The sequence below is a fragment of the Lissotriton helveticus genome, chromosome 5_1 (genome assembly GCF_964261635.1).
Source record: "Lissotriton helveticus chromosome 5_1, aLisHel1.1, whole genome shotgun sequence".
Lineage (NCBI taxonomy): Eukaryota > Metazoa > Chordata > Amphibia > Caudata > Salamandridae > Lissotriton > Lissotriton helveticus.
The window spans coordinates 1,991,265,060-1,991,291,291 of NC_136065.1; the positions used below are offsets into that span (position 1 = coordinate 1,991,265,060).

General features: G+C 50.0%; 2 non-coding genes across 2 annotated transcripts; one reads left to right on the forward strand and one right to left on the reverse strand.

The window, feature by feature from the left end:
- The first annotated feature begins 3,927 nt into the window (after nt 1-3,927).
- Nucleotides 3,928-4,000, forward strand: TRNAK-CUU (transfer RNA lysine (anticodon CUU)). Its single transcript has one exon. It is a non-coding gene; the product is annotated as a tRNA-Lys (tRNA).
- A 305-nt stretch (nt 4,001-4,305) lies between these two features.
- TRNAL-CAA (transfer RNA leucine (anticodon CAA)) lies at nt 4,306-4,415 on the reverse strand. The gene is made up of 2 exons: nt 4,378-4,415; nt 4,306-4,351 (listed from the first exon to the last, which is right to left on the reverse strand). It is a non-coding gene; the product is annotated as a tRNA-Leu (tRNA).
- Between the last annotated feature and the right edge of the window lie 21,817 nt (nt 4,416-26,232).

The following is a 26,232-nucleotide window of genomic DNA, read 5'->3' on the forward strand; positions in this document are numbered from 1 at the left end:
GCGAATAAAGGCAAGCAACGTGAAAGAGAAGGGTCCATTTAGTCCAGGAGGAAATAAAACAATGCATCGCATGAGGTTCAAAACACAGCGTGAGTAAACATTTCAAATGTGATTTAGGAAGCAGGCATAATATTCAAAGTGCAAGGTGCCAACAAAGACCAGCTGCGTGAGTCGCAAGACTGCGCTAAGGAGGGGCACAATTATCAATGCATAACAAAGGCATTTTACAAATCAGCAGGGGCAGACATTTCAGATATCATTTCAGAGTGCTAAGCTGTCGAGGCTTTTCGATCGACTCACAACAGAACCCGACAAGGACCAGCAGAGTGACTAACAAAAGTGCAAACTCACCAAGGTGACACGTGCAGATGCAACAATGACTGTAAACGAGCATTTCTTTCAAAGTGCCGAGTTGTCGGAGTGCAATGTGCACACTCACAAACATATCACATGCCGATCCGACGATTGTAATCAAGCATTTCTTACAGAGTGCATGGGGCCAAGTTTTAGGACCATGCACTAAAGTGCCACATGCTAGTGCAGGAATGATTGAAAACAAGCATTACTTTCAAGGTGCAGAATGCAATATTGGTGAGCCATATGAACTAACATCGGGTGCGGTTATAATTCAGCATTTCTTTCAGGGCCAAATGCCCGCCCTCTGCGTCAACAAAGGCACGCATAACATTCCGGGTGCAAAATGCCACAATGGCAAGCCTTATCAAGTGCTGCAAACGGAGCCTGACTAGGGCCAACCGACTAAAAGACAAAGGTGAAATGTCATTAAAGTGCCACATGCCGATTCAAAGGTGACGGTGGACTGCATTTCTTCAAAGTGCAACACTGCCAAAGACGTCAGGCAGCACCAAATAGCACACAGCAGTGGGACCATTCACACAATGCCAAACCTGTGGGCTAGCAAAGAATGTAAGCAAACATGGTTTACTGAATACAAGGTGAAGCTTAGGCAATGTTTATAGGCAGACATGTCTTTCAAAGTGCAGAGAGCCAAGTTATCAAGCCATTTCAAAACAATGTCACTCTTAATTTCGTGCTAGCGGCTATCTAGAAGATATCCCCGTTTTGCTAACCCCTACTGGCTGTTACAAAAACTTGCCAAACCGCGCTAGTTCCTGTGGGACATTGGATGTATAGATGCGAGTGCCTCTTTACATGTTCTCAACCCCTCACCCTCAACCCCTCACCCACCCTCACTCACCCTCACCCTCAGCCTCACCCTCACTCACCCTCAACCCCTCACCCTCACCCTCACTCACCCTCACTCACCCTCAACCTCATGCTAAAGATTTACAAAAAAAACCATTAACAATTCTAAAAGCACTAACTCTAATGCTGCGAGACCTATTGCATTTCTAATGCTTGTTAATTTTTCCTCTTCTTCTTTTTCTGCTTCTAGCTTCCAGTCGGTCCTTCTGTTTATCCGTGGTTGGATGAACGCAAATCATCTCAAACTCAACCCGGATAAGACAGAACTGATCCTGACTGGGGGCAGCGATAACCCTTGGTCACCTTCCTTTTGGCCTGTTTCCTTTGGTCCCCCGTCCACTCCCTCCCACTCGGTTAAAACCCTTGGGATCATGCTTAATCATCAGCTGACACTTCACACCCATATCAGTTCTGTTGTTTCTTCCTCCTTTTTTTCTTTACGCATTATTAGGAAAGTTTCCCATTTTTTTTCTCCCTCTGCCCTGAAATTGATCGTTATGGCCATGATTTTATCCAAAATCGATTATGGCAACATCATTTACAATGGTGCTCCGGCCTATGCACTCCAACGCCTCCAGCTGGTGCAGAACCAGGCAGCTCGCCTGGTACATGGACTACCAAACTTTCATCACTCCTCCCCTCTGCTCATTGCCCTTCACTGGCTTCCAATAAAGCAAAGAGCCCTTTTTAAACTCGGCTGCCTTACCTTTCAGGCCCGGGCTGGCACCGCTCCAGCCTTTATCAACGCAGCCATCACTAACTATATTCCCGTCAGAGACTTGCGCTCCTCTTCTAAATCTCTGCTAGTCATTCCTCGGTTTAAGAAAAAGCGCTCCGGTGGACAGAAATTTTCGGTGCTCGCCCCACATTTTGGAACTCCCTTCCACCTTCCCTTAGATCCCTGTCTTCCTACGCAGAATTTCGTAGTCACCTCAAGACTTTTCTGTTTCAGCAAGCATTTAGTTCATAACTTCCTCCCTTTCCTCAGCTTGAAATCCTATAGCGCCAAGAAGCTGCCAAGTGAATGTGCGCTTTACAAACAACTCAAAATTCAAAATGCATAATCCTCGCCTCCGCTTCCTGACATAGAATGAGAAATTTCCTAGTTAGGACAAAGGAAAGTTTCAATTCTATTAAAGACGCGGAGGCAAGGATTATCCCCTCCTGGCATTTTGTGCCTCCCTCCCTGATGATATGTCTGTCTTTTTAGATGTCCTGACATTCCTACGTATCAGGGAAGTAATGTTATTCTTGACTGTTGATTGCATTTTGCACACTGATCACTCCTTTACTGTTCTTTTTGCCTTTTGCATTGCTATTTACAGTTTATGCTTATGTATTGCATCTGAGATGGTTTCTAGTAATTGCATTATATATCTTTGCCTTCTGGTTCTTTACTGTTTTCGTTTATGAGTCTTGTATCGATGGGAGATTATAGTATTTCCTGTTCTCCTAGGTTCTGATCAGAAAGCGGACTAGACTGTGGATGGCTTAACTTCCTGCAGCAACGAAAGAGGAAGGACTTCGTCGGGGGAGTTACTTTATGGACTTGGCTGGACTATGATTGGTTACTTGGTTCCCTAGCTACTGCTTAGCCTCATGGGTTATGTAGTTCATTGAGTGTGTTTTTTGTTTCTTTGAACTTGCTGTCATTAAAATGAAGAAAGGACATGCGTAATCCTCGCCTCCGCGTCCTTAATAGAATTGAAACTTTCCTTTGTGCTAACTAGGAAATTTCTCATTGTTATTTACTAACTTCCTGTCCATTGTTATTTAGTTGGGGAAGAGGTGTACTGTCACTGACTATAAGTCAATAATGGCCAGCGAGGCTGACAGCTTCCGGTCCCAGCGGTAAGGCAGAGCTATGCTAGGTATGATACCGGAAGCCCACCAGCAGTGAGAGAGGACGGAAGAGGACCGAGGGGAGTAGGACATCTGAGCACCCAAGGTGACTCTACAGTGACTTCTTCTGCATATAAATAGTTAACATATGGGCACGCTGGTTAAGACAGTGTTATGTGGAATTATACGAGCAATCTACAATTGTCTGAAGTTCCTGTTAACCCCATCGCCGCGGGGCTAATTCCCCCGCGACGGGGGGGGTGTGAGGGGAGCCGCGCGCGGTGCCGCGGTGCTGATGACGAGCTAGGCTCGTCATGCAGCACGGTGGCCGTGTGCTGAGCTCGTCATGGCCACGCCCGCTCAATGGAACGCCCAGCACAGCAAGGTAATTATCCCCCCGTGGGCGTTCCGCGGAGGCCATGACGAGCTCAGCTCCTCATCAGCACACGGCCACCGTGCGGCACGCAAAAGGTTAAAGAAGACACCCCCACCTCCCTGAGCCCAGGACTCTCCCATACAATCAGGTTCTGCTCAAGGAGCATGAAAGGCAGGCCAGGCTCACTGTATGTCAAAAGCAGTCGTATAGGATCTGCCTATATCTATGTAGTGACGTGTGCTTATGATGTCCGCGCATGACTTGGATGGATAAAACGTTAAGTGAAGGTTTCCAGAAAAAAGGTTATTTTGTTGTGTAGTGCCCCCGAGCCAGAGCTAGACAGTTGAGACCAGAAGAGAGGAATGGATAGCAAAGATCCTGTTTAATAGTAATTCTTAGAAAGAAAACAAAATGAAAAATTTCTCTATGTGACACGTTGTAGCACCACATGAGTAATGACCAAAAAACAGACTAGTCTAGGTGCCCGGCTAGCTCAGTCGGTAGAGCATGAGACTCTTAATCTCAGGGTCGTGGGTTCGAGCCCCACGTTGGGCGCGTATATATTTATGTGACCTTTTGATTTATTTTTGTTTCTCTCTATTTTTCTCAAGTCTTTTTCTCATTTTATGAGTTGGTTTAGTAGAAATAAACAAAGCCCTTGCGGGACTTCAGTTTACAAATTCGTTCTTTCTGCACAAGGGCGGAGACTAGAAATCTCTTGATGGCGTCATGTGGACACTTTTAGGAGACGCTCCTCCTCTAACTCCGCTGCTGCGCCTCACTCTCATGAAGTGAAAGCCAGCCGCACATGGGAAGTCAAAGTGGCGCGAATATAAACGAGTCACACAAAAAATACATTCTGTCAGAAGTGGGATTTGAACCCACGCCTCCAATTGGAGACCAGAACACCCAGCTGGTGGGAAGAATCAGCTCTTGAGTCTGGCGCCTTAGACCGCTCGGCCATCCTGACAACTGATTTAATATATGCGGATTACCTTTATAGTGAAGTGGATGCAGGACTTGTATATCAGTTATAGTTTTATAATTGTATTTTTAATCTCTCCAAATAGGACACGAAAAGACTCGGCTGCTCTCTTTCGGGGACCCCACATTTTTCACGCTACCTACAATCCCGCCTGGCCAAGCCAGCTGGGTCACTAAGCCACAATACTTTTCAGTAGAAAGACGCAGCTACGAAACTGTCCAAGAGTACCTCTTGGCTACTAACTGTGGCGGTGCTCGCCAGTTAAAAGGATTGATCTGGATATAAAGTGCTGCTACTCTCCATTCCAAATTCGAAAAGCGCAAGAACTCATTGCTTGACACTCCCTGCCCACAGTGGAAAAGCGCAAGAACTCATTGCTTGACACTCCCTGCCCACAGTGGAAAAGCGCAAGAACTCATTGCTTGACCCTCCCTGCCCACAGTGGCCTTGCAAGGGTGCCAGGGATCCCGCTGCAAGCAACGGAAATGATCCCTTTCACTTCTGGTGGGGGAGTAAAATACAGCAATCATCAGGGCTCAATGAGCCCCGGTGACAATGCACATGCTGCACCAAAGGTAGCTCCACCCCTGACTGCCCTCTGAAAGCACTGCTCAGACCAGTGGTCGAAGTGGGAAATAAAAAGTAGGGGAATTGTGGGTGGATTATCAGGGGGCAGGAATAACTGAGATTGAATCAGTGGGCGGAGTCAGGGGTGTAGCTAGAAATAGCAAAACATACCAATTTTTAGTACGTTTAGCATTTCACTGACCAGTTACAGTTTATAACGTTATTAAATTAAAACAATGGATAAACATGTTTATTTGAGGTTTAAATTCAGGAAAAAGCAAATACTTATAGGGAATACAGGTTTATGTAAAATGTGTGAAATATAAGCAGGAACAACATGTTACCTTAACCCTTTCGTTGCTGCCGTTGGCCAACGGCCGTCGCGAGTACTACCTTTGTAGTGCTGCGCACGTCCTTTGGCCGACGCGGCCCTGCCCTCTCATCAGAACGCCTGCACCGCGGCGGAATTGCTGCCGCGGTTAAGGTGTTAATGCTTTTACTCTCATTGTTCAGAAATCCATGATTATTTTTTGTCTCAAACATTGAGGTCATGAATACAGGGCTCCTCATGTACACATGTGTTAAGCAGGGCTCAGAAGAGAAAGGGACTCTTCAGGATAATCTAGACTCATGGAAACCCACAAAGGCTCCTTCATATTCATGTCAGCCAGCTAACTGCTCAACCATAATATAGCAAAAAGAACAACTGGTGAACAGAATGCAGAACAATATCATACATTCACCCCAGTACAGAGATCTGGGCTTAAATCCATCGTTTTTTGCTCACCATGCCATTCCAGTTTGGACCCAGCCATGCGCAAATTAGTCTTGATCCTGCACTCAATGTGAACAGTCTAGCCCGAACTGCCAGGCCATATGTATTCAAGTCTCCTTTCATTCGGGAAGTGAACACAAAGCAGTACCCACTGAACTATGCACATAAAATATTGCTCTTTGATATGCATGGTACATGTTCTTTGCAGCAGGCATATTCCCTTCTGCGCTACCTTAGATGAGTAAAACAGCCACTAGACAAAACATGCTCCCATCCCTCTCCAGCAGGTACATTGATCACCAAAGTTATCTTGGCACTTGTATTGGTGACCGAAACCTGCTGAATATACAAAGAACTTTGCAGTGTTAGTAACCCCTTCGACGCTCGTGACGAGCTGATCTCGTCATGAGTTACGCCTCTCGTACACTCATGACGAGCTCAGCTCGTCATGTAACGCGGGTTTTTCAAAACCGCCGCGTACAGCAGAAAAACAGCTAGCGCGCATGCGGTTAAAACTCCTGCACTTGTAGAAAAACGGTCCCCCCCAACAGAACATTTGACACGCCTAGCGGAAATCATGAATGACATAGCCGCGGAACATCGGAACTCAGACTGTATAGTTACGGGGGACTTTAACACATACCTATTCCAAAGGAATGCAACAGACACTGATGGGCCCTTCCTACTTCCAATCATCGAGGCTATAACACAAACCAAACCACCCACCCAAACTCAAAGTGGATTGAGTGAACTTTGTGTGATGAAATTTTATAGTGCAGGTTACCTTGAACGGCAGAACAGCAGGTGACACCCCGCCAAACTGGTCTTGGACAAACGGTACAAAGTATTCCTACTTGGATTATACCATCTGCAATGCCGCCCTGCTCCACTGTTTAACCAACTTCCGAATTAACCCAAGAACTGAAAGTGACCACAGGCCCCAGGTTATTTCCTTTAACATAAACCCGATGAAACACAAAACTGCCCCATCAGTATGCCGGGGAATACACACGGAAAACCTAAAGCGCCTTAAGTGGTCTGAAGAAATTAGCTCGAATATCCTCCAAGCAAGTGAGGACATCATAAGAATAGGAATCGAGCAAGAGGCAATTCCGACTGTAACCTGGACAATGCTCAGTTCCCACCTGACTGATCTTTTTCCAGCAAAGCATCATGTCGAAAGGGTAACACAGATGCGTCAGTTTACAATCTCACAGCAGACCAAGTCACTTAAGAAAGCCAGAAACGCAGCCCTGCGGGCACTGGCTAAATCCCCGGGGAATAGTGAATGTACAACTCACTATCAAACCACTCAAAGATCCTTCAGGCTGGCGATCAAAAAAGACAAAAGGTCTCATGAAAACCAACTTTGGTGTAAACTGGTGTGGGAGAGTAAGCAAAAAAACTCTAGAAAATTTAGGGCTCTTATCAATCACTTCAGTTCTAGTACATCGAGCTTTGGATCTGCAAACATCCAGGAATCAGACTGGGTAAGATACCTATCTGACCATTTCAAGTCTCCAGAACACCCAGATCCCAAAGGAAGCAACTCTTCAAATGAGATTAACCATGGGCCTGCCACCACACGGAGTCTACCCGCTGACTGCTTACATCCCGCCGACATGGACCTCGAAGTGACACAAGAGAGAGTAGCTACTGCAATGTCAAAAGCAAGATCTGATGGGGCTCCGGGCCCAAATGGCCTGCCACAGAGCCTGTTTAAATTTGACATTGCCTTCTGGTCTGGAACACTAACTAATCTCTTCAACTACACACTGAGAACAGCAACAATTTCGGACTCATGGCGGGGCGCTATAATCCATCCAATTTATAAATCAGGATCACATGCCCAACCGAATAACTACAGACTTATTGCCCTCCTGGACATTAAAGCCAAGCATTATGCGAGCCTCCTACTGGAGGATCTTAGGTTATGGGCAAAGGACCATAATCTGTTGCCAATTAATCAAACAGGGTTTGTTGCAAATTCAGGGACCAGCACTAACTTGCTAGCAATTTCAACTATAGTCGACAAGGCCCTATTAACATCTAGGTTGGTGTTTTGTTGCTTTGTCGACTTCAAAGCAGCATTTGATAGAGTACCCAGGGAGGCTCTATGGGTAAAATTAAGGAATTGGGGGATTCCAGAGAATCTATTACAGGCAATCATCCAACTCCATTCACAAACATGGGTTCGGGTGAAGCTAGGGTCCGGCACACATCTCTCGCGGAAAATAATGACAACTAGAGGCGTGAAGCAGGGATGTGTGTTGGCCCCCCTTCTTTTCAACCTGTTTATAGCAGATCTGTCGGCGACCCTGGATGGCACCAACAGCCATTCTCCAAAAATCGGTGGTGCAGGTCTAAGCAACCTTTTGTACGCCAACGACCTTGTCCTTTTTAGCCTCACTAGGGAGGGTCTACAAAGGCTCCTTGATAAACTGCATGATTACACGACTATTAACCAATTAGAGGTCAACCTAAAAAAACGCAAGCCGTCCCTTTTGGTAAGAAACGACACACAGGTGGCGGTTGGTCTTTCAACAACATAAGCCTCGTAACAGGCCAGTCGTATAAATATCTAGGCGTCCATTTGGATTCTAAATATAATTTTAGAAAGCAGCGTAATGAGATTGCAGTCAAAGCAACAACTCTTGCGGTATCACTAGGCAAGCTTGCAAAGAATCTCTCAGGCCCAACTCTATCGCCCCTTTTGGAGGTGATGAGAGCAAAAATTGGCCCTACTCTATCGTATGGTATAGAGCTATTTGGGGGGAAAATGAATACAGCCCTGAACCAGCACACAACCAAAATTTACAAAAAGGTTCTCCAGCTTCCAAAATCTGCATCTGCTGCACAGATAAGACTGGAGATGGGGCTGATAAACTACGATGCCTCCAACATCGGGGCATATCTTAATTTCTGTCACAAATTAAGACAAGCGGACCCCAACACATTAGAATCCCTGGTCTGGCAGGAAATAACCCGGAATAACCCAGGTGGAACATACGGCCGTCTCTTTAAAGAGGCCATCCAGCAAATGTCTGCGAGTGACTTGTGGGCCCTGAATCCCAGTCAGACAGCATTTAAAATAGGGATCAAAAAGGGTGTGAGAATGACATCAAGTATCACCGACAAATCATTCTTCTTGAACCGTAGTCATGCCTGGGCCCTTGTAAACTCTTATAGACGGCTAGCCCACGCCTCCTATTTGGCCTGCACATATTCTCTCCATCTAAAACGCAGCCTTATCGCCATTAGAATGGGCGACTGGCGATTCCTGAAAGATCTACCCCCGTGGCGACGCACCACGGACGATTTGACATGTAGAGGGTGTGGCAAAACAGCTGAAACTATGTCGCATGTGATCTGCCTGTGTCCAGTTTTTAATTCAGAACGCAGGCGGAGACTTAAACCAGAATGGAATAGGCTGGGTGTTAGGACCTGCAGGCAAGCCATCATGGCAGCCTTGAACCCGGAGAATACTTCGTTAAACATAAGACTCTCAAACTTTATTCTGCATGCATATCGTAACTTCAATCAAAAGAGGCCCTGCTAAAGTTTCCCTTCCACCTGCCAACTCTTACGGAGGCTAAAATAAAATGAGCTGTAGCTTCAGGAATGTCGGTTACCTCCTAAAAGCAGGATATCATCAATGCTGAGTATAATACAAAAGGGTGGAAGAGACAACTTTTTTCCTTGTACATCATGCTTCAATCTATTCTATTCCATCTATAGGGGCTTAAGAGAAGACACTTCCTGTTTTTATAATGACTGCTAAATGACCATGCTTTTATTCTTCACTGATTTTTATCTTATTTATGGATACACAATGTGAATTTTGTAACTTTCTTTTAAAGATATATGTGCTATATCTAAATAAAGATAATTGATTTGATTCGGTCCCCCCCCAAACTAAACTGGCCCAATACCCTTCCAGTCGCCCTGGGAAACGCCTGCTCCTGCTCTTTCACTGCTCCTGTCCAGTCAGTACTCCTGCTCATGCTCGATCAACCCTCCTGCCCCGTCACTTCTCCTGGCCCGTCACTGCTCCTGCCCTGTTCACTGCTCCTGCCCTGTTCACTGCTCCTGCCCTGTTCACTGCTCCTGCCCTGTTCACTGCTCCTGTCCTGTTCACTGCTCCTGCCCTGTTCAATGCTCCTGCCCTGTTCAATGCTCCTGCCCTGTTCAATACTCCTGCCCCGTTCACCGCTCCGTTCACCGCTCCTGTCTGTTCACCGCTCCTGTCCGTTCACCGCTCCTGTCCGTTCACCGCTCCTGCCCGTTCACCGCTCCTGCCCGTTCACTGCTCCTGCTCATGCCTAATCACTGCTTCTGCCCCATCACCTCTCCTGCCTTGTCACCTCTCCTGCCACGTCATCTCTCCTGCCCCGTCACTTCTCCTTCCCCGTCACCTCTCCTGCCCCGTCACCTCTTCTGCCCCGTCACCTCTCCTGCCCCGTCAGCTCTCCTGCCCCGTCACCTCTCCTGCCCCATCACTTCTCCTGCCCATCACTTCTCCTGCCCATCACCTCTCCTTCCCTGTCGCCTCTCCTTCCCTGTCGCCTCTCCCTCCCTGGTGCCTCTCCCTCCCTGGCGCCTCTCCCTCCCTGGCGCCTCTCCCTCCCTGGCGCCTCTCCTTCCCTGGCTCCTCTCCATCCCTGGCGCCTCTCCCTCCCTGGCGCCTCTCCCTCCCTGGCGCCTCTCCTTCCCTGGCGCCTCTCCTTCCCTGGCGCCTCTCCTTCCCTGGTGCCTCTCCTGCCCTGTCGCCTCTCCTGCCCTGTCCCCTTTCCTGTCCCGTCACTTCTCATATCCTGTCACTTCTCCTGCCCTGTCATCTCTCCTGCCCCGTCACCTCTCCTGCCTGTCACCTCTCCTGCCCCGGCACCTCTCCTGTCCCCTCTCCTGTCCCGTCACCTCTCCTGCCCCATCACCTCTCCTGCCCCGTCACCTCTCCTGCCCCATCACTTCTCCTTCCCCGTCACCTCTCCTGCCCCGTCACCTCTTCTGCCCTGTCACCTCTCCTGCCCTGTCACCTCTCCTGCCCCATCACCTCTCCTGCCTGTCATTTCTCCTGCCCATCACTTCTCCTGCCCATCACTTCTCCTGCCCATCACCTCACCTTCCCTGTCGCCTCTCCCTCCCTGTCGCCTCTCCCTCCCTGGCGCCTCTCCTTCCCTGGCGCCTCTCCTTCCCTGGCGCCTCTCCTTCCCTGGCGCCTCTCCTTCCCTAGCGCCTCTCCTTCCCTGGCGCCTCTCCTTCCCTGGCGCCTCTCCTGCCCTGTCGCCTCTCCTACCCTGTCCCTTTTCCTGTCCCGTCACTTCTCATATCCTGTCACATCTCCTGCCCTGTCATCTCTCCTGCCCGTCACCTCTCCTGTCCTGTCACCTCTCCTGTCCCGTCACCTCTCCTGTCCCGTCACCTCTCATGCCCCGTCACCTCTCATGCCCCGTCACTTCTCCTGCCCCGTCACTTCTCCTGCCCCGTCACTTCTCCTGCCCGGTCACCTCTCCTGCCCAGTTACCTCTTGTAAGAACTGGGACCGCCAGTTCTCCAGGGGGTAGCTTGGCTCGAGCAGGAATGCAACCAGGGGCTTACGTGTAAAGTAGCTTCACAACACACTCATCCACTGAGACAATAAGTGGACGCAATAATGGAGACCACACCAGTACTTTTGATTGAAAATGAATAGCTTTTATATAGGTTTCAGATCAAGGTAATCAATTCATCAACATTTCCTAGAATACTTCATTAAAGCAATTTTTATCATGTGAGCAAAAGTAGCAAATCATCAAATAACACAGCCTATTGCAATAAACTCTTCAGCAGGCAAAGGGGGTACTTTCATGAACCATGAACTGGCATTTCAGGAAGCAGTCATGAACATTTCATCTTGTAAATATAAACATTTCAATACAGGTAACCATTTAATTGAAGTAGCGAGGGGGGTAGATCAATCAGCATTATAGCACATCCCCATAGATACTCTAGGAAGCCCGCCCCTGCAAGAAATTCAGTACAAGGCATAACTCCACCGCTCAATTAGCAGGCATGTACAGTTAATTTGGAATGAGCCTGTCTTCAGGCATGCACAGTTAATCTGCCCGAGTCACCTAGATGCTCAAACCAGGCCTCACAGTCACTCGAGGCTCATTGGGGCCAACGGGGCCCAGTCTCAGTTTTCCCCGGGGGAGGGGCGAACTCGGGGCCTAGACCGGCCTTCCGCCCTCCTCCCCTGGGGGTTACCTGATGTCTTCGGCCCTCCGGGGCCCTTGCGGTGACTCTGGCGCAGGGGGGAGGGGCTCCGGCCCTCCCAGGGGCCTCACTCGGCCCAGCGCGGTGATGGGGACAGGTGCGGGGCTCCGGCGCCCGAGGGGCAGGCCCAGCGTGTGATAGGCCGTCATGGGGAGACCGGCGCTATCCTCGCGCTCTTCCTGGGTCTTCCTCCTCGGCCCCAGCGAAGTGTCGGCTTCCTTCTCGGCCCTTGCGAGGGCGCAGGACCAATCCAGTCGCGTCCTCGGGAGGCAGGGGGAGTCGCGGCCAGTGACAGGGCCGGGCCGCAGGACCAATGGTAGCTCAGGAAAGGCGGGGGAGCGGCCAGGGACGAGGCCGGGCGCCCCCGTCATGTGGTGGAGGTGGTTATGGCTTCAGGCCTAGCGAGGCCTGACTGGAATACGCGGCGGCCTTCCTCCAGCTCCGGGGGCAGCCGCAGGACCTCCTCTCATTCTGGTTGGGCCTGACAACACGGCGGCGGCCCTCTCCTGGCACCGGGGGCCGCCGAGGGGGACCACAGCACTTAAGTCCCAGTGCGTCACCGGGGACTGCGGCGGTGAGTGGGGGAAGGTTAGCGCCTCGTGAAAGGCAGCGTCCAGGGGCCCAAGTACAGCGCTAGCTCGCGCACTGCAGTCCGAGGTACCACAGCAGGTCCTGACAGGACGGCGCTTCCCAAGGGGGGGGCACAGCAACCAAGCGTTTTGGGTGACAGTTCACTCAGCTCAGGGAAGCGCTTGAGGACACTCGATGTGGGGCACTCCCAGCAGCTCGGTAGGGCTTAGGGCAAGAGCGTTGGCAGGCAGTCTATAACACAGTGGTGTGCAGGGGAGCAGATTACAGGGCTTTTCAAGCGATACAGCCGGGAATGCGGGCAGATTGGAGATCAGAGCATTCCAGTCAGGGGGAGGCAGGCAGGAAAGGATAGGCCCAGATGGAGTCAGGGAGTGCGCAGGGGCAGCACAGTCCAGTACCTGGTCGATCCCCCAGAAGTCTCTGTGTGAAGGGCAAGTAGTCTTCTCGGCGCTTGGATGGTTCTGCGCCCTTATGAGGTGATTTCTTGAAGAGGGGGGGGGGGGGCTTGAGTTGGAGGCTGGATACGTTTCCTCGGGTCACTGAAGATGGTCCCTGGGGTCCCCTACCGCTGGGCCAGATCAGGGGGCTAGTCTTGGATACCTCACTCAGCTTAAGAGGCAGCACCTAAATCCTGTCACTCCCAGTGGCATAAGTCCCTGACTAGGCCCTCCCGCCTAAATCTCCTGCGTGGGTCCCCCAGGTCAGTGATGCCCCAACTGACAAAAAAAAGTTCCCTCCCTTGCTTAAGTATGCCCAGGTCAGGTGACCACTCTCTAAGGCAGCAAAAATAAGCTCCACCTTTCTTCTGGAAGGTTCCAGGAGCTTCCCCACTCTACCTATGGACAGGGGATGGCAGGCTGGCATTGCAACAATGTATGGGGATCCAGCCAGCTCCTGGCAACTAGGGTGCTACACTAAAAGACCACGCTGCAGTAGCAGGGGCCAGTGGCAGCCATGTTTGTAGTAGAGAGCACCTGCACCCTAACATGGATTAGCCATAAAAAGGTGCCCGGAGACCTAAGGGCCAACAAAAAGAAGGTGGGAAAAATGAGGCAAGGGCGAAAAAAATAAGGAAAGACCACCCTAGGGCTGACAGGTCTAACACCTCTCCTGCCCAGTCACCTCTGCTTTCCTGTTGCCTCTTGTGCCCCGTCACTGCTCCTGGCCCGTCACTTTTCCTGCCCCGTCACCGCTCCTGCCCGTTCACTGCTCCTGCCCGTTCACTGCTCTTGTTCGGTCAGCACTCCTGCCCGATCACTTCTCTTGTCCCATCACTTCTCCTGCCCCGTTCACTGCTCTTATCCGTTCACTGCCCCTATCCGTTCACTGCTCCTGCCGGTTACCGCTCCTGTCCATTCCTAATCACCGCTCCTGCCCCTTCACTTCTCCTGCCCCATCACTCCTCCTGCCTCGTCACCTCTCCTTTCCTGTCACCTCTCGTGTCCCATCACTGCTCCTGACACGTCACCTCTCCTGCCCCGCCACTTCTCCTATCCGTTACTTCTCCTGCCCGTCACTTCTCCTTCCCTGTCACTTCTCCTGCCCGTTACTCCTCCTGCCCGTTACTTCTCCTGCCCAGTCACCTCTCCTGCCCTATTACCTCTCCTTTCCGGTCGCCTCTTCTCTCCCGTCACTGCTCCTGCCCAGTTCACTCTGTGTACAACATTGACAAATTACACAAGGTGGCAAATTCCCCACAGTACTCTGTTTGGGGAAAGCTTCTCTGTAATCACTAACTCCAATCTCACTGGCACATGACATGCTAAAGGCAGACGGTGGGCGCATTGTCATTCGAAAGGGGGTAATCAGCCTCAATTGGAAACTAAGGCATTTTCAATCGGAAACTAAAACATTTTCAATATTATATACAACAAAGCCATAGTTGTATGAATGTAGTATATTTATCTTTTGCAACCAACAACCTTTGACAAAGCCAATAGTCCTGGCTTGTTGTAGGTGTAATGTTACTTGTTGTATTATATATGTGGAGGCAATAACAGAAGCAGCAAAATACAATTCGGGCAGCACATTACGCTGGGGACATATTTTTAGCATAAATGTTTTAAGCCACATCCTTAATTATATCGGCCACGTCCCTTTGAGAGCACCCCAGTTTTTTCATCCCACTTAAAGCCCTGCCCCAATTGTGCTGTGAGTGATGGAAGGTCATGAAAAATTGGTCGTATCGGTGTCAAGAGGGGGATCATATTGTCAGAGCCACTGTAGCGTCACAACAGATTCCCCAGCACACAGGCCCTTTACGAGGAGATACAAATCTATACTGATCTGCGCTGCTTAACGATTTCAATCAGATCTGCAGCCATTGCAGTCTCAGACAAACAAAGTCAGCATAGAGGGAATAGAGACAAATAGTTTTTCTCAGTCTCTTTTGATTGTACTGGGTTGCCTTCCTGAGGAACAGTGCAAAAAATGTCAGTGCAGTGAAAAAAAAATGCCTCCTTGAGTAGCCCTATACACCGAAAATGCATTTTTTTCAGGCCTTCTCACATAACATGACACAATCATTGTATTGTAATTGCATTTATATAGTGCGTACTACCCCCAACGAGGCGTCGAAGCGCTCTTTCAGGGAAAGCTCCTGTGTAATCACTAACTCCAATCTCACTGGCACATGACATGCTAAAGGCAGAGGGCGGGCGCATTGTCATTCGAAAGGGGGTAATCCGCCTCAATCGGAATAACAATGGGCCTGCCCTCAGCCTGTGAGAGCTCAGGGAGGGGCGCTGCAGCCTTTGGAGTTCAACAGAGAAGTGCGAGCAGCCCCTGATAGCTAAAAGCAAAAAGTTATCGTTTTTATTAAATAGGACTATTCTTGCCGTCCCGGGATGCGTTTTTGAAAGTAAGAAGTAGGGGAACGGACTGGAATAATTTTAATAAATTTTAGTTGCGACTTGTCCTCTGACAGTAACCGAAGCAGCACGAGGCAGGAAGAAAAGGCCAGCCCACAGTGATGTCATCATTACCAAGAATGCATGGACATCAAACAAGGTCTGAGGTGAAAAAGTGCGGTGATTGGCTCTTGGATCGTTCCCAGACTTCTATGAGTCAGAAGCAAGACAAGGGAGGGTAGACAAGACCTACTCTCAGGGCCGTTTCTAGGTGTTTTGCCACCCTAGGCGAGAATACAAAATTTTCTAGCTATCGCAACAAGAATTTTAGATTCTATTAAGGACACGGAGGCGAGGATTATGCTTTCTCATTTCTTTACTGCAAAAACACAGCAGCCAATGAAAGTAAAAGTATAGTACTGAAACACTACAATACCCATGAGGCTTTGAACCACGCCTCTATCATTATGACCAATCACAGTTCACATAAGCATACAAAGTAGAGAGACACTAATCTGGCCTCCTCTTTCTTTGTGCGAACCAGTCCGATAAGAACAAATAAAGTCATAAACTCTCAACTAAGCATGGGCGGATTTTGCGGATCCACGATTCACGAATTTGCGGATTCACGGATCGTGGATCCGCAAAATCCGCGGATTTTGCGGATTGGCGGATTTGGGGGCGGGGCTTCCTCGCGTGTGTGGGCGGGGCCAAACGGACGGGGCTTCCATGCGAGCGCACATGCCCCTTGTGTGAATACAAAAGGTCAGAGACCGATCAGAGCAGCAGATTAAGAGACAGACGCCCCTGGTCACAGCACGGGGATTGCGCACGTGAAAGCCAAAGATGCAAATGCCTCTGGGCAGCATCACAGCGGATTTCCGATGGTATATTTGGGAAGAAGGCACATCTGCCCAGCCTCCCAACGCTCACGATTTTTTTTGGGCTGATGAATGAGTCACTGCATTTGCGCTTCAACTAGTTCCAGCGACCAAGTGTGTGTTACTATGCAATCGCGCCGAAGTGCGCAGGGGTCCCTTGAGTGAAATGTCCATCATAGTGGGTAAATGGCGGGAAGACGGGCGGGTGCACACCTCGAGTGTGTGGGCGGGGCCAAACGGACGGGGCTTCCATGCGAGCGCACATGCCCCTTGTGTGAATACAAAAGGTCAGAGACCGATCAGAGCAGCAGATTAAGAGACAGAAGCCCCTGGTCACAGGAACAGCACGGGGATTGCGCACGTGAAAGCCACGTGATTATTTTTGGGCTGATGAATGAGTCACTGAATTTAAGCTTCAACTAGGGCACATATTTATTCACGAAGAAAGACACACCATGTAACTAATTTACGTTGGCGCCGGCAAGCTGCCAGCGCCATCCTGCAAAAGTTACTTAATTAGCTTCAACAGGAAGCTCCAACTGATAATTATAAATTATTTAGGTTTGAACTTTTGACCGCAAAATCCGCTCCGATCGCGGATTGCGGATTCTCGGTAAATTCGCGAGAGTTCGCGGATCGCGGATTTACCGAAAATCCGCAAAATCCGCGATCGGAGCGGATTTTGCGCTCATGCTTACTCTCAACGGAGAGATGAAAAGTTCCTGTAGAAGTTTGTCAACGGAGAAAATCCAAAACCCATAAAGGAGAACTTCTTCTGTCCAGAAGACTTCGTAGCACCATCCAGAGTAGACACTCAACTCTTGTTAGAATCATTTCCTGAAACAGAAAAACAAGGTTGAGAAGAGGAGCCCACAACTACATTTCTCATTGGGTGGGCAGAAAGTTGTTAAACATCATAATATCAAAACAACTTTACAGTTGAATAACTGTCCCAACGGGTGGAATAATCCTCTCCTCCGTGTCCTTAATAGAATCTAAAATTCTTGTCGCGATAGCTAGAAAATTTTGTATTCTATGGCAGGACCGGAGGCATCTGATTATGCTGGTTTAAAGCTCATCAATCACAGCATCAGAAACATGAGGAATAGGTTTGTAATAAAATACTTTAAACATTGAGTCTGACGACCAATCAGCTGCTTTAAGAATGTCCTCTAAGCGGGACCCTAGTAAATAGGCCTTAGAAACCACAGCTCCTCTAGCGGAGTGAGCGCCTTAAACAGAAACATCAATGCCAGATTCAGACATAATCCACCTGACTCACCTAGCTAGAGTAGCAGCAGCGACTGGTTTGAATGGGTTTTTAACAGAAATCAACAACTGACCTAAAGGGTCCACCCCGTGAGAGATAGTACGTTCTTCATACACTTTTAAACACTGCAAGACACATAACTTGTTATTGTGAGGAAAAGCAGGGTACTCCACCGACCTAGACATGGTCTTAGTCCTTCTTGTGATAATGAAAGAGACACCCTGTGGAAAAAACATCCTACCAGCTAGGTCTAAGGCTCTGACATCCGACACCCTATGACATGAAATAAGACAGAGCAACATAGTAAGCTTGGCAGAAAGCTGCTTCAAGGAAAGATCAACATTGTTGGGCCAGGATTCTAAAAGAGTGAGAACTTTAGTAACATCCCATAGCGTGGAATACCTAGGCCGAGGGGGATTAGCCACCCGGACTCCTTTAAGTAATTTACAGACCAGGGGATGCATCCCCACAGGTTTACCAGGTTTACCATCAACATGATCGTGACCAGCAGAAATAGCAGACCTGAAATTATTAACGGACCTGTAAGCAAGTCCTGACTCAGCACACTCAGACAAGAAATTCCATACCTCAGTTATAGATGATCCCATGGTATCCACCTGCTTTGAAAGGCACCAACCCACCCATCGCTTCCATGAAGCAGAATATCGTTTCTGGGTGGAAGGAGCCCATGCTTGTTGCATAAAATTGGCAGCCGCCTGTGAAAGTCCTGCAATGCTCTCATGTCTCCGGAGAGCGTCCACACCATCAATGTTAACTGGTTCTGCAGGACCAAGGGACCCCACTGGGTCCTGGAGAAGCGTCGGGAGAGTTGGAAGCTGGAAGGGAAGGTCTACAGACAACTCCAACAGAGTGGGAAACCATGACTGAGTCGACCAAAACGGAGTCACTAGTACTAGAGAAGCTCTCTGGCGCCGGACAAAGGCCGCCACCCTCGGTATCAATGCAAACGGAGGAAAAGCATAATTCCTCCGTTGTTCCCAATGTTGCAAGAACGCATCCGTTCCCATCGCCATCGGGTCCGGTCTCCAGCTGAAGAACCGGGGAAGCTGGGCATTGAGGCACGAGGCAAACAGATCTATCTGGCAGGGGCCTCGCCACCTGCCAACTCTTACGGAGGCTAAAATAAAATGAGCTGTAGCTTCAGGAATGTCGGTTACCTCCTAAAAGCAGGATATCATCAATGCTGAGTATAATACAAAAGGGTGGAAGAGACAACTTTTTTCCTTGTACATCATGCTTCAATCTATTCTATTCCATCTATAGGGGCTTAAGAGAAGACACTTCCTGTTTTTATAATGACTGCTAAATGACCATGCTTTTATTCTTCACTGATTTTTATCTTATTTATGGATACACAATGTGAATTTTGTAACTTTCTTTTAAAGATATATGTGCTATATCTAAATAAAGATAATTGATTTGATTCGGTCCCCCCCAAACTAAACTGGCCCCATACCCTTCCAGTCGCCCTGGGAAACGCCTGCTCCTGCTCTTTCACTGCTCCTGTCCAGTCAGTACTCCTGCTCATGCTCGATCAACCCTCCTGCCCCGTCACTTCTCCTGGCCCGTCACTGCTCCTGCCCTGTTCACTGCTCCTGCCCTGTTCACTGCTCCTGCCCTGTTCACTGCTCCTGCCCTGTTCACTGCTCCTGTCCTGTTCACTGCTCCTGCCCTGTTCAATGCTCCTGCCCTGTTCAATGCTCCTGCCCTGTTCAATACTCCTGCCCCGTTCACCGCTCCTGTCCGTTCACCGCTCCGTTCACCGCTCCTGTCTGTTCACCGCTCCTGTCCGTTCACCGCTCCTGTCCGTTCACCGCTCCTGCCCGTTCACCGCTCCTGCCCGTTCACTGCTCCTGCTCATGCCTAATCACTGCTTCTGCCCCATCACCTCTCCTGCCTTGTCACCTCTCCTGCCACGTCATCTCTCCTGCCCCGTCACTTCTCCTTCCCCGTCACCTCTCCTGCCCCGTCACCTCTTCTGCCCCGTCACCTCTCCTGCCCCGTCAGCTCTCCTGCCCCGTCACCTCTCCTGCCCCATCACTTCTCCTGCCCATCACTTCTCCTGCCCATCACCTCTCCTTCCCTGTCGCCTCTCCTTCCCTGTCGCCTCTCCCTCCCTGGTGCCTCTCCCTCCCTGGCGCCTCTCCCTCCCTGGCGCCTCTCCCTCCCTGGTGCCTCTCCTTCCCTGGCTCCTCTCCATCCCTGGCGCCTCTCCCTCCCTGGCGCCTCTCCCTCCCTGGCGCCTCTCCTTCCCTGGCGCCTCTCCTTCCCTGGCGCCTCTCCTTCCCTGGTGCCTCTCCTGCCCTGTCGCCTCTCCTGCCCTGTCCCCTTTCCTGTCCCGTCACTTCTCATATCCTGTCACTTCTCCTGCCCTGTCATCTCTCCTGCCCCGTCACCTCTCCTGCCCGTCACCTCTCCTGCCCCGGCACCTCTCCTGTCCCCTCTCCTGTCCCGTCACCTCTCCTGCCCCATCACCTCTCCTGCCCCGTCACCTCTCCTGCCCCGTCACTTCTCCTTCCCCGTCACCTCTCCTGCCCCGTCACCTCTTCTGCCCTGTCACCTTCCCTGGCGCCTCTCCTGCCCTGTCGCCTCTCCTACCCTGTCCCTTTTCCTGTCCCGTCACTTCTCATATCCTGTCACATCTCCTGCCCTGTCATCTCTCCTGCCCGTCACCTCTCCTGTCCCGTCACCTCTCCTGTCCCGTCACCTCTCCTGTCCCGTCACCTCTCCTGCCCCGTCACCTCTCCTGCCCCGTCACTTCTCCTGCCCCGTCACTTCTCCTGCCCCGTCACTTCTCCTGCCCGGTCACCTCTCCTGCCCAGTTACCTCTTGTAAGAACTGGGACCGCCAGTTCTCCAGGGGGTAGCTTGGCTCGAGCAGGAAGGCAACCAGGGGCTTACGTGTAAAGTAGCACCACAACACACTCATCCACTGAGACAATAAGTGGACGCAATAACGGAGACCACACCAGTACTTTTGATTGAAAATGAATAGCTTTTATATAGGTTTCAGATCAAGGTAATCAATTCATCAACATTTCCTAGAATACTTCATTAAAGCAATTTTTATCATGTGAGCAAAAGTAGCAAATCATCAAATAACACAGCCTATTGCAATAAACTCTTCAGCAGGCAAAGGGGGTACTTTCATGAACCATGAACTGGCATTTCAGGAAGCAGTCATGAACATTTCATCTTGTAAATATAAACATTTCAATACAGGTAACCATTTAATTGAAGTAGCGAGGGGGGTAGATCAATCAGCAATATAGCACATCCCCATAGATACTCTAGGAAGCCCGCCCCTGCAAGAAATTCAGTACAAGGCATAACTCCACCGCTCAATTAGCAGGCATGTACAGTTAATTTGGAATGAGCCTGTCTTCAGGCATGCACAGTTAATCTGCCCGAGTCACCCAGATGCTCAAACCAGGCCTCACAGTCACTCGCGGCTCATTGTGGCCAACGGGGCCCAGTCTCAGTTTTCCCCGGGGGAGGGGCGAACTCGGGGCCTAGACCGGCCTTCCGCCCTCCTCCCCTGGGGGTTACCTGATGTCTTCGGCCCTCCAGGGCCCTTGCGGTGACTCTGGCGCAGGGGGGAGGGGCTCCGGCCCTCCCAGGGGCCTCACTCGGCCCATCGCGGTGATGGGGACAGGTGCGGGGCTCCTGGCGCCCGAGGGGCAGGCCCAGCGTGTGATAGGCCGTCGTGGGGAGACCGGCGCTATCCTCGCGCTCTTCCTGGGTCTTCCTCCTCGGCCCCAGCGAAGTGTCGGCTTCCTTCTTGGCCCTTGCGAGGGCGCAGGACCAATCCAGTCGCGTCCTCGGGAGGCAGGGGGAGTCGCGGCCAGTGACAGGGCCGGGCCGCAGGACCAATGGTAGCTCAGGAAAGGCGGGGGAGCAGCCAGGGACGAGGCCGGGCGCCCCCGTCATGTGGTGGAGGTGGTTATGGCTTCAGGCCTAGCGAGGCCTGACTGGAATACGCGGCGGCCCTCTCCTGGCACCGGGGGCCGCCGAGGGGGACCACAGTACTTAAGTCCCAGTGCGTCACCGGGGACTGCGGCGGTGAGTGGGGGAAGGTTAGCGCCTCGTGAAAGGCAGCGTCCAGGGGCCCAAGTACAGCGCTAGCTCGCGCACTGCAGTCCGAGGTACCACAGCAGGTCCTGACAGGACGGCGCTTCCCAAGGGGGGGGCACAGCAACCAAGCGTTTTGGGTGACAGTTCACTCAGCTCAGGGAAGCGCTTGAGGACACTCGATGTGGGGCACTCCCAGCAGCTCGGTAGGGCTTAGGGCAAGAGCGTTGGCAGGCAGTCTATAACACAGTGGTGTGCAGGGGAGCAGATTACAGGGCTTTTCAAGCGATACAGCCGGGAATGCGGGCAGATTGGAGATCAGAGCATTCCAGTCAGGGGGAGGCAGGCAGGAAAGGATAGGCCCAGATGGAGTCAGGGAGTGCGCAGGGGCAGCACAGTCCAGTACCTGGTCGATCCCCCAGAAGTCTCTGTGTGAAGGGCAAGTAGTCTTCTCGGCGCTTGGATGGTTCTGCGCCCTTATGAGGTGATTTCTTGAAGAGGGGGGGGGGGCTTGAGTTGGAGGCTGGATACGTTTCCTCAGGTCACTGAAGATGGTCCCTGGGGTCCCCTACCGCTGGGCCAGATCAGGGGGCTAGTCTTGGATACCTCACTCAGCTTAAGAGGCAGCACCTAAATCCTGTCACTCCCAGTGGCATAAGTCCTTGACTAGGCCCTCCCGCCTAAATCTCCTGCGTGGGTCCCCCAGGTCAGTGATGCCCCAACTGACAAAAAAAAGTTCCCTCCCTTGCTTAAGTATGCCCAGGTCAGGTGACCACTCTCTAAGGCAGCAAAGATAAGCTCCACCTTTCTTCTGGAAGGTTCCAGGAGCTTCCCCACTCTACCTATGGACAGGGGATGGCAGGCTGGCATTGCAACAATGTATGGGGATCCAGCCAGCTCCTGGCAACTAGGGTGCTACACTAAAAGACCACGCTGCAGTAGCAGGGGCCAGTGGCAGCCATGTTTGTAGTAGAGAGCACCTGTACCCTAACATGGATTAGCCATAAAAAGGTGCCCGGAGACCTAAGGGCCAACAAAAAGAAGGTGGAAAAAATGAGGCAAGGGCGAAAAAAATAGGGAAAGACCACCCTAGGGCTGACAGGTCTAACACCTCTCCTGCCCAGTCACCTCTGCTTTCCTGTTGCCTCTTGTGCCCCGTCACTGCTCCTGGCCCGTCACTTTTCCTGCCCCGTCACCGCTCCTGCCCGTTCACTGCTCCTGCCCGTTCACTGCTCTTGTTCGGTCAGCACTCCTGCCCGATCACTTCTCTTGTCCCATCACTTCTCCTGCCCCGTTCACTGCTCTTATCCGTTCACTGCCCCTATCCGTTCACTGCTCCTGCCGGTTACCGCTCCTGTCCATTCCTAATCACCGCTCCTGCCCCTTCACTTCTCCTGCCCCATCACTCCTCCTGCCTCGTCACCTCTCCTTTCCTGTCACCTCTCGTGTCCCATCACTGCTCCTGACACGTCACCTCTCCTGCCCCGCCACTTCTCCTATCCGTTACTTCTCCTGCCCGTCACTTCTCCTTCCCTGTCACTTCTCCTGCCCGTTACTCCTCCTGCCCGTTACTTCTCCTGCCCAATCACCTCTCCTGCCCTATTACCTCTCCTTTCCGGTCGCCTCTTCTCTCCCGTCACTGCTCCTGCCCAGTTCACTCTGTGTACAACATTGACAAATTACACAAGGTGGCAAATTCCCCACAGTACTCTGTTTGGGGAAAGCTTCTCTGTAATCACTAACTCCAATCTCACTGGCACATGACATGCTAAAGGCAGACGGTGGGCGCATTGTCATTCGAAAGGGGGTAATCAGCCTCAATTGGAAACTAAGGCATTTTCAATCGGAAACTAAAACATTTTCAATATTATATACAACAAAGCCATAGTTGTATGAATGTAGTATATTTATCTTTTGCAACCAACAACCTTTGACAAAGCCAATAGTCCTGGCTTGTTGTAGGTGTAATGTTACTTGTTGTATTATATATGTGGAGGCAATAACAGAGGCAGCAAAATACAAGTCGGGCAGCACATTACGCTGGGGACATATTTTTAGCATAAATGTTTTAAGCCACATCCTTAATTATATCGGCCACGTCCCTTTGAGAGCACCCCAGTTTTTTCATCCCACTTAAAGCCCTGCCCCAATTGTGCTGTGAGTGATGGAAGGTCATGAAAAATTGGTCGTATCGGTGTCAAGAGGGGGATCATATTGTCAGAGCCACTGTAGCGTCACAACAGATTCCCCAGCACACAGGCCCTTTACGAGGAGATACAAATCTATACTGATCTGCGCTGCTTAACGATTTCAATCAGATCTGCAGCCATTGCAGTCTCAGACAAACAAAGTCAGCATAGAGGGAATAGAGACAAATAGTTTTTCTCAGTCTCTTTTGATTGTACTGGGTTGCCTTCCTGAGGAACAGTGCAAAAAATGTCAGTGCAGTGAAAAAAAAATGCCTCCTTGAGTAGCCCTATACACCGAAAATGCATTTTTTTCAGGCCTTCTCACGTAACATGACACAATCATTGTATTGTAATTGCATTTATATAGTGCGTACTACCCCCAACGAGGCGTCGAAGCGCTCTTTCAGGGAAAGCTCCTGTGTAATCACTAACTCCAATCTCACTGGCACATGACATGCTAAAGGCAGAGGGCGGGCGCATTGTCATTCGAAAGGGGGTAATCCGCCTCAATCGGAATAACAATGGGCCTGCCCTCAGCCTGTGAGAGCTCAGGGAGGGGCGCTGCAGCCTTTGGAGTTCAACAGAGAAGTGCGAGCAGCCCCTGATAGCTAAAAGCAAAAAGTTATCGTTTTTATTAAATAGGACTATTCTTGCCGTCCCGGGATGCGTTTTTGAAAGTAAGAAGTAGGGGAACGGACTGGAATAATTTTAATAAATTTTAGTTGCGACTTGTCCTCTGACAGTAACCGAAGCAGCACGAGGCAGGAAGAAAAGGCCAGCCCGCAGTGATGTCATCATTACCAAGAATGCATGGACATCAAACAAGGTCTGAGGTGAAAAAGTGCGGTGATTGGCTCTTGGATCGTTCCCAGACTTCTATGAGTCAGAAGCAAGACAAGGGAGGGTAGACAAGACCTACTCTCAGGGCCGTTTCTAGGTGTTTTGCCACCCTAGGCGAGAATACAAAATTTTCTAGCTATCGCGACAAGAATTTTAGATTCTATTAAGGACACGGAGGCGAGGATTATGCTTTCTCATTTCTTTACTGCAAAAACACAGCAGCCAATGAAAGTAAAAGTATAGTACTGAAACACTACAATACCCATGAGGCTTTGAACCACGCTTCTATCAATATAACCAATCACAGTTCACATAAGCATACAAAGTAGAGAGACACTAATCTGGCCTCCTCTTTCTTTGTGCGAACCAGTCCGATAAGAACAAATAAAGTCATAAACTCTCAACGGAGAGATGAAAAGTTCCTGTAGAAGTTTGTCAACGGAGAAAATCCAAAACCCATAAAGGAGAACTTCTTCTGTCCAGAAGACTTCGTAGCACCATCCAGAGTAGACACTCAACTCTTGTTAGAATCATTTCCTGAAACAGAAAAACAAGGTTGAGAAGAGGAGCCCACAACTACATTTCTCATTGGGTGGGCAGAAAGTTGTTAAACATCATAATATCAAAACAACTTTACAGTTGAATAACTGTCCCAACGGGTGGAATAATCCTCTCCTCCGTGTCCTTAATAGAATCTAAAATTCTTGTCGCGATAGCTAGAAAATTTTGTATTCTATGGCAGGACCGGAGGCATCTGATTATGCTGGCTCAAAGCTCATCAATCACAGCATCAGAAACATGAGGAATAGGTTTGTAATAAAATACTTTAAACATTGAGTCTGACGACCAATCAGCTGCTTTAAGAATGTCCTCTAAGCGGGACCCTAGTAAATAGGCCTTAGAAACCACAGCTCCTCTAGCGGAGTGAGCGCCTTAAACAGAAACATCAATGCCAGATTCAGACATAATCCACCTGACTCACCTAGCTAGAGTAGCAGCAGCGACTGGTTTGAATGGGTTTTTAACAGAAATCAACAACTGACCTAAAGGGTCCACCCCGTGAGAGATAGTACGTTCTTCATACACTTTTAAACACTGCAAGACACATAACTTGTTATTGTGAGGAAAAGCAGGGTACTCCACCGACCTAGACATGGTCTTAGTCCTTCTTGTGATAATGAAAGAGACACCCTGTGGAAAAAACATCCTACCAGCTAGGTCTAAGGCTCTGACATCCGACACCCTATGACATGAAATAAGACAGAGCAACATAGTAAGCTTGGCAGAAAGCTGCTTCAAGGAAAGATCAACATTGTCGGGCCAGGATTCTAAAAGAGTGGGAACTTTAGTAACATCCCATAGCGTGGAATACCTAGGCCGAGGGGGATTAGTCACCCGGACTCCTTTAAGTAATTTACAGACCAGGGGATGCATCCCCACAGGTTTACCAGGTTTACCATCAACATGATCGTGACCAGCAGAAATAGCAGACCT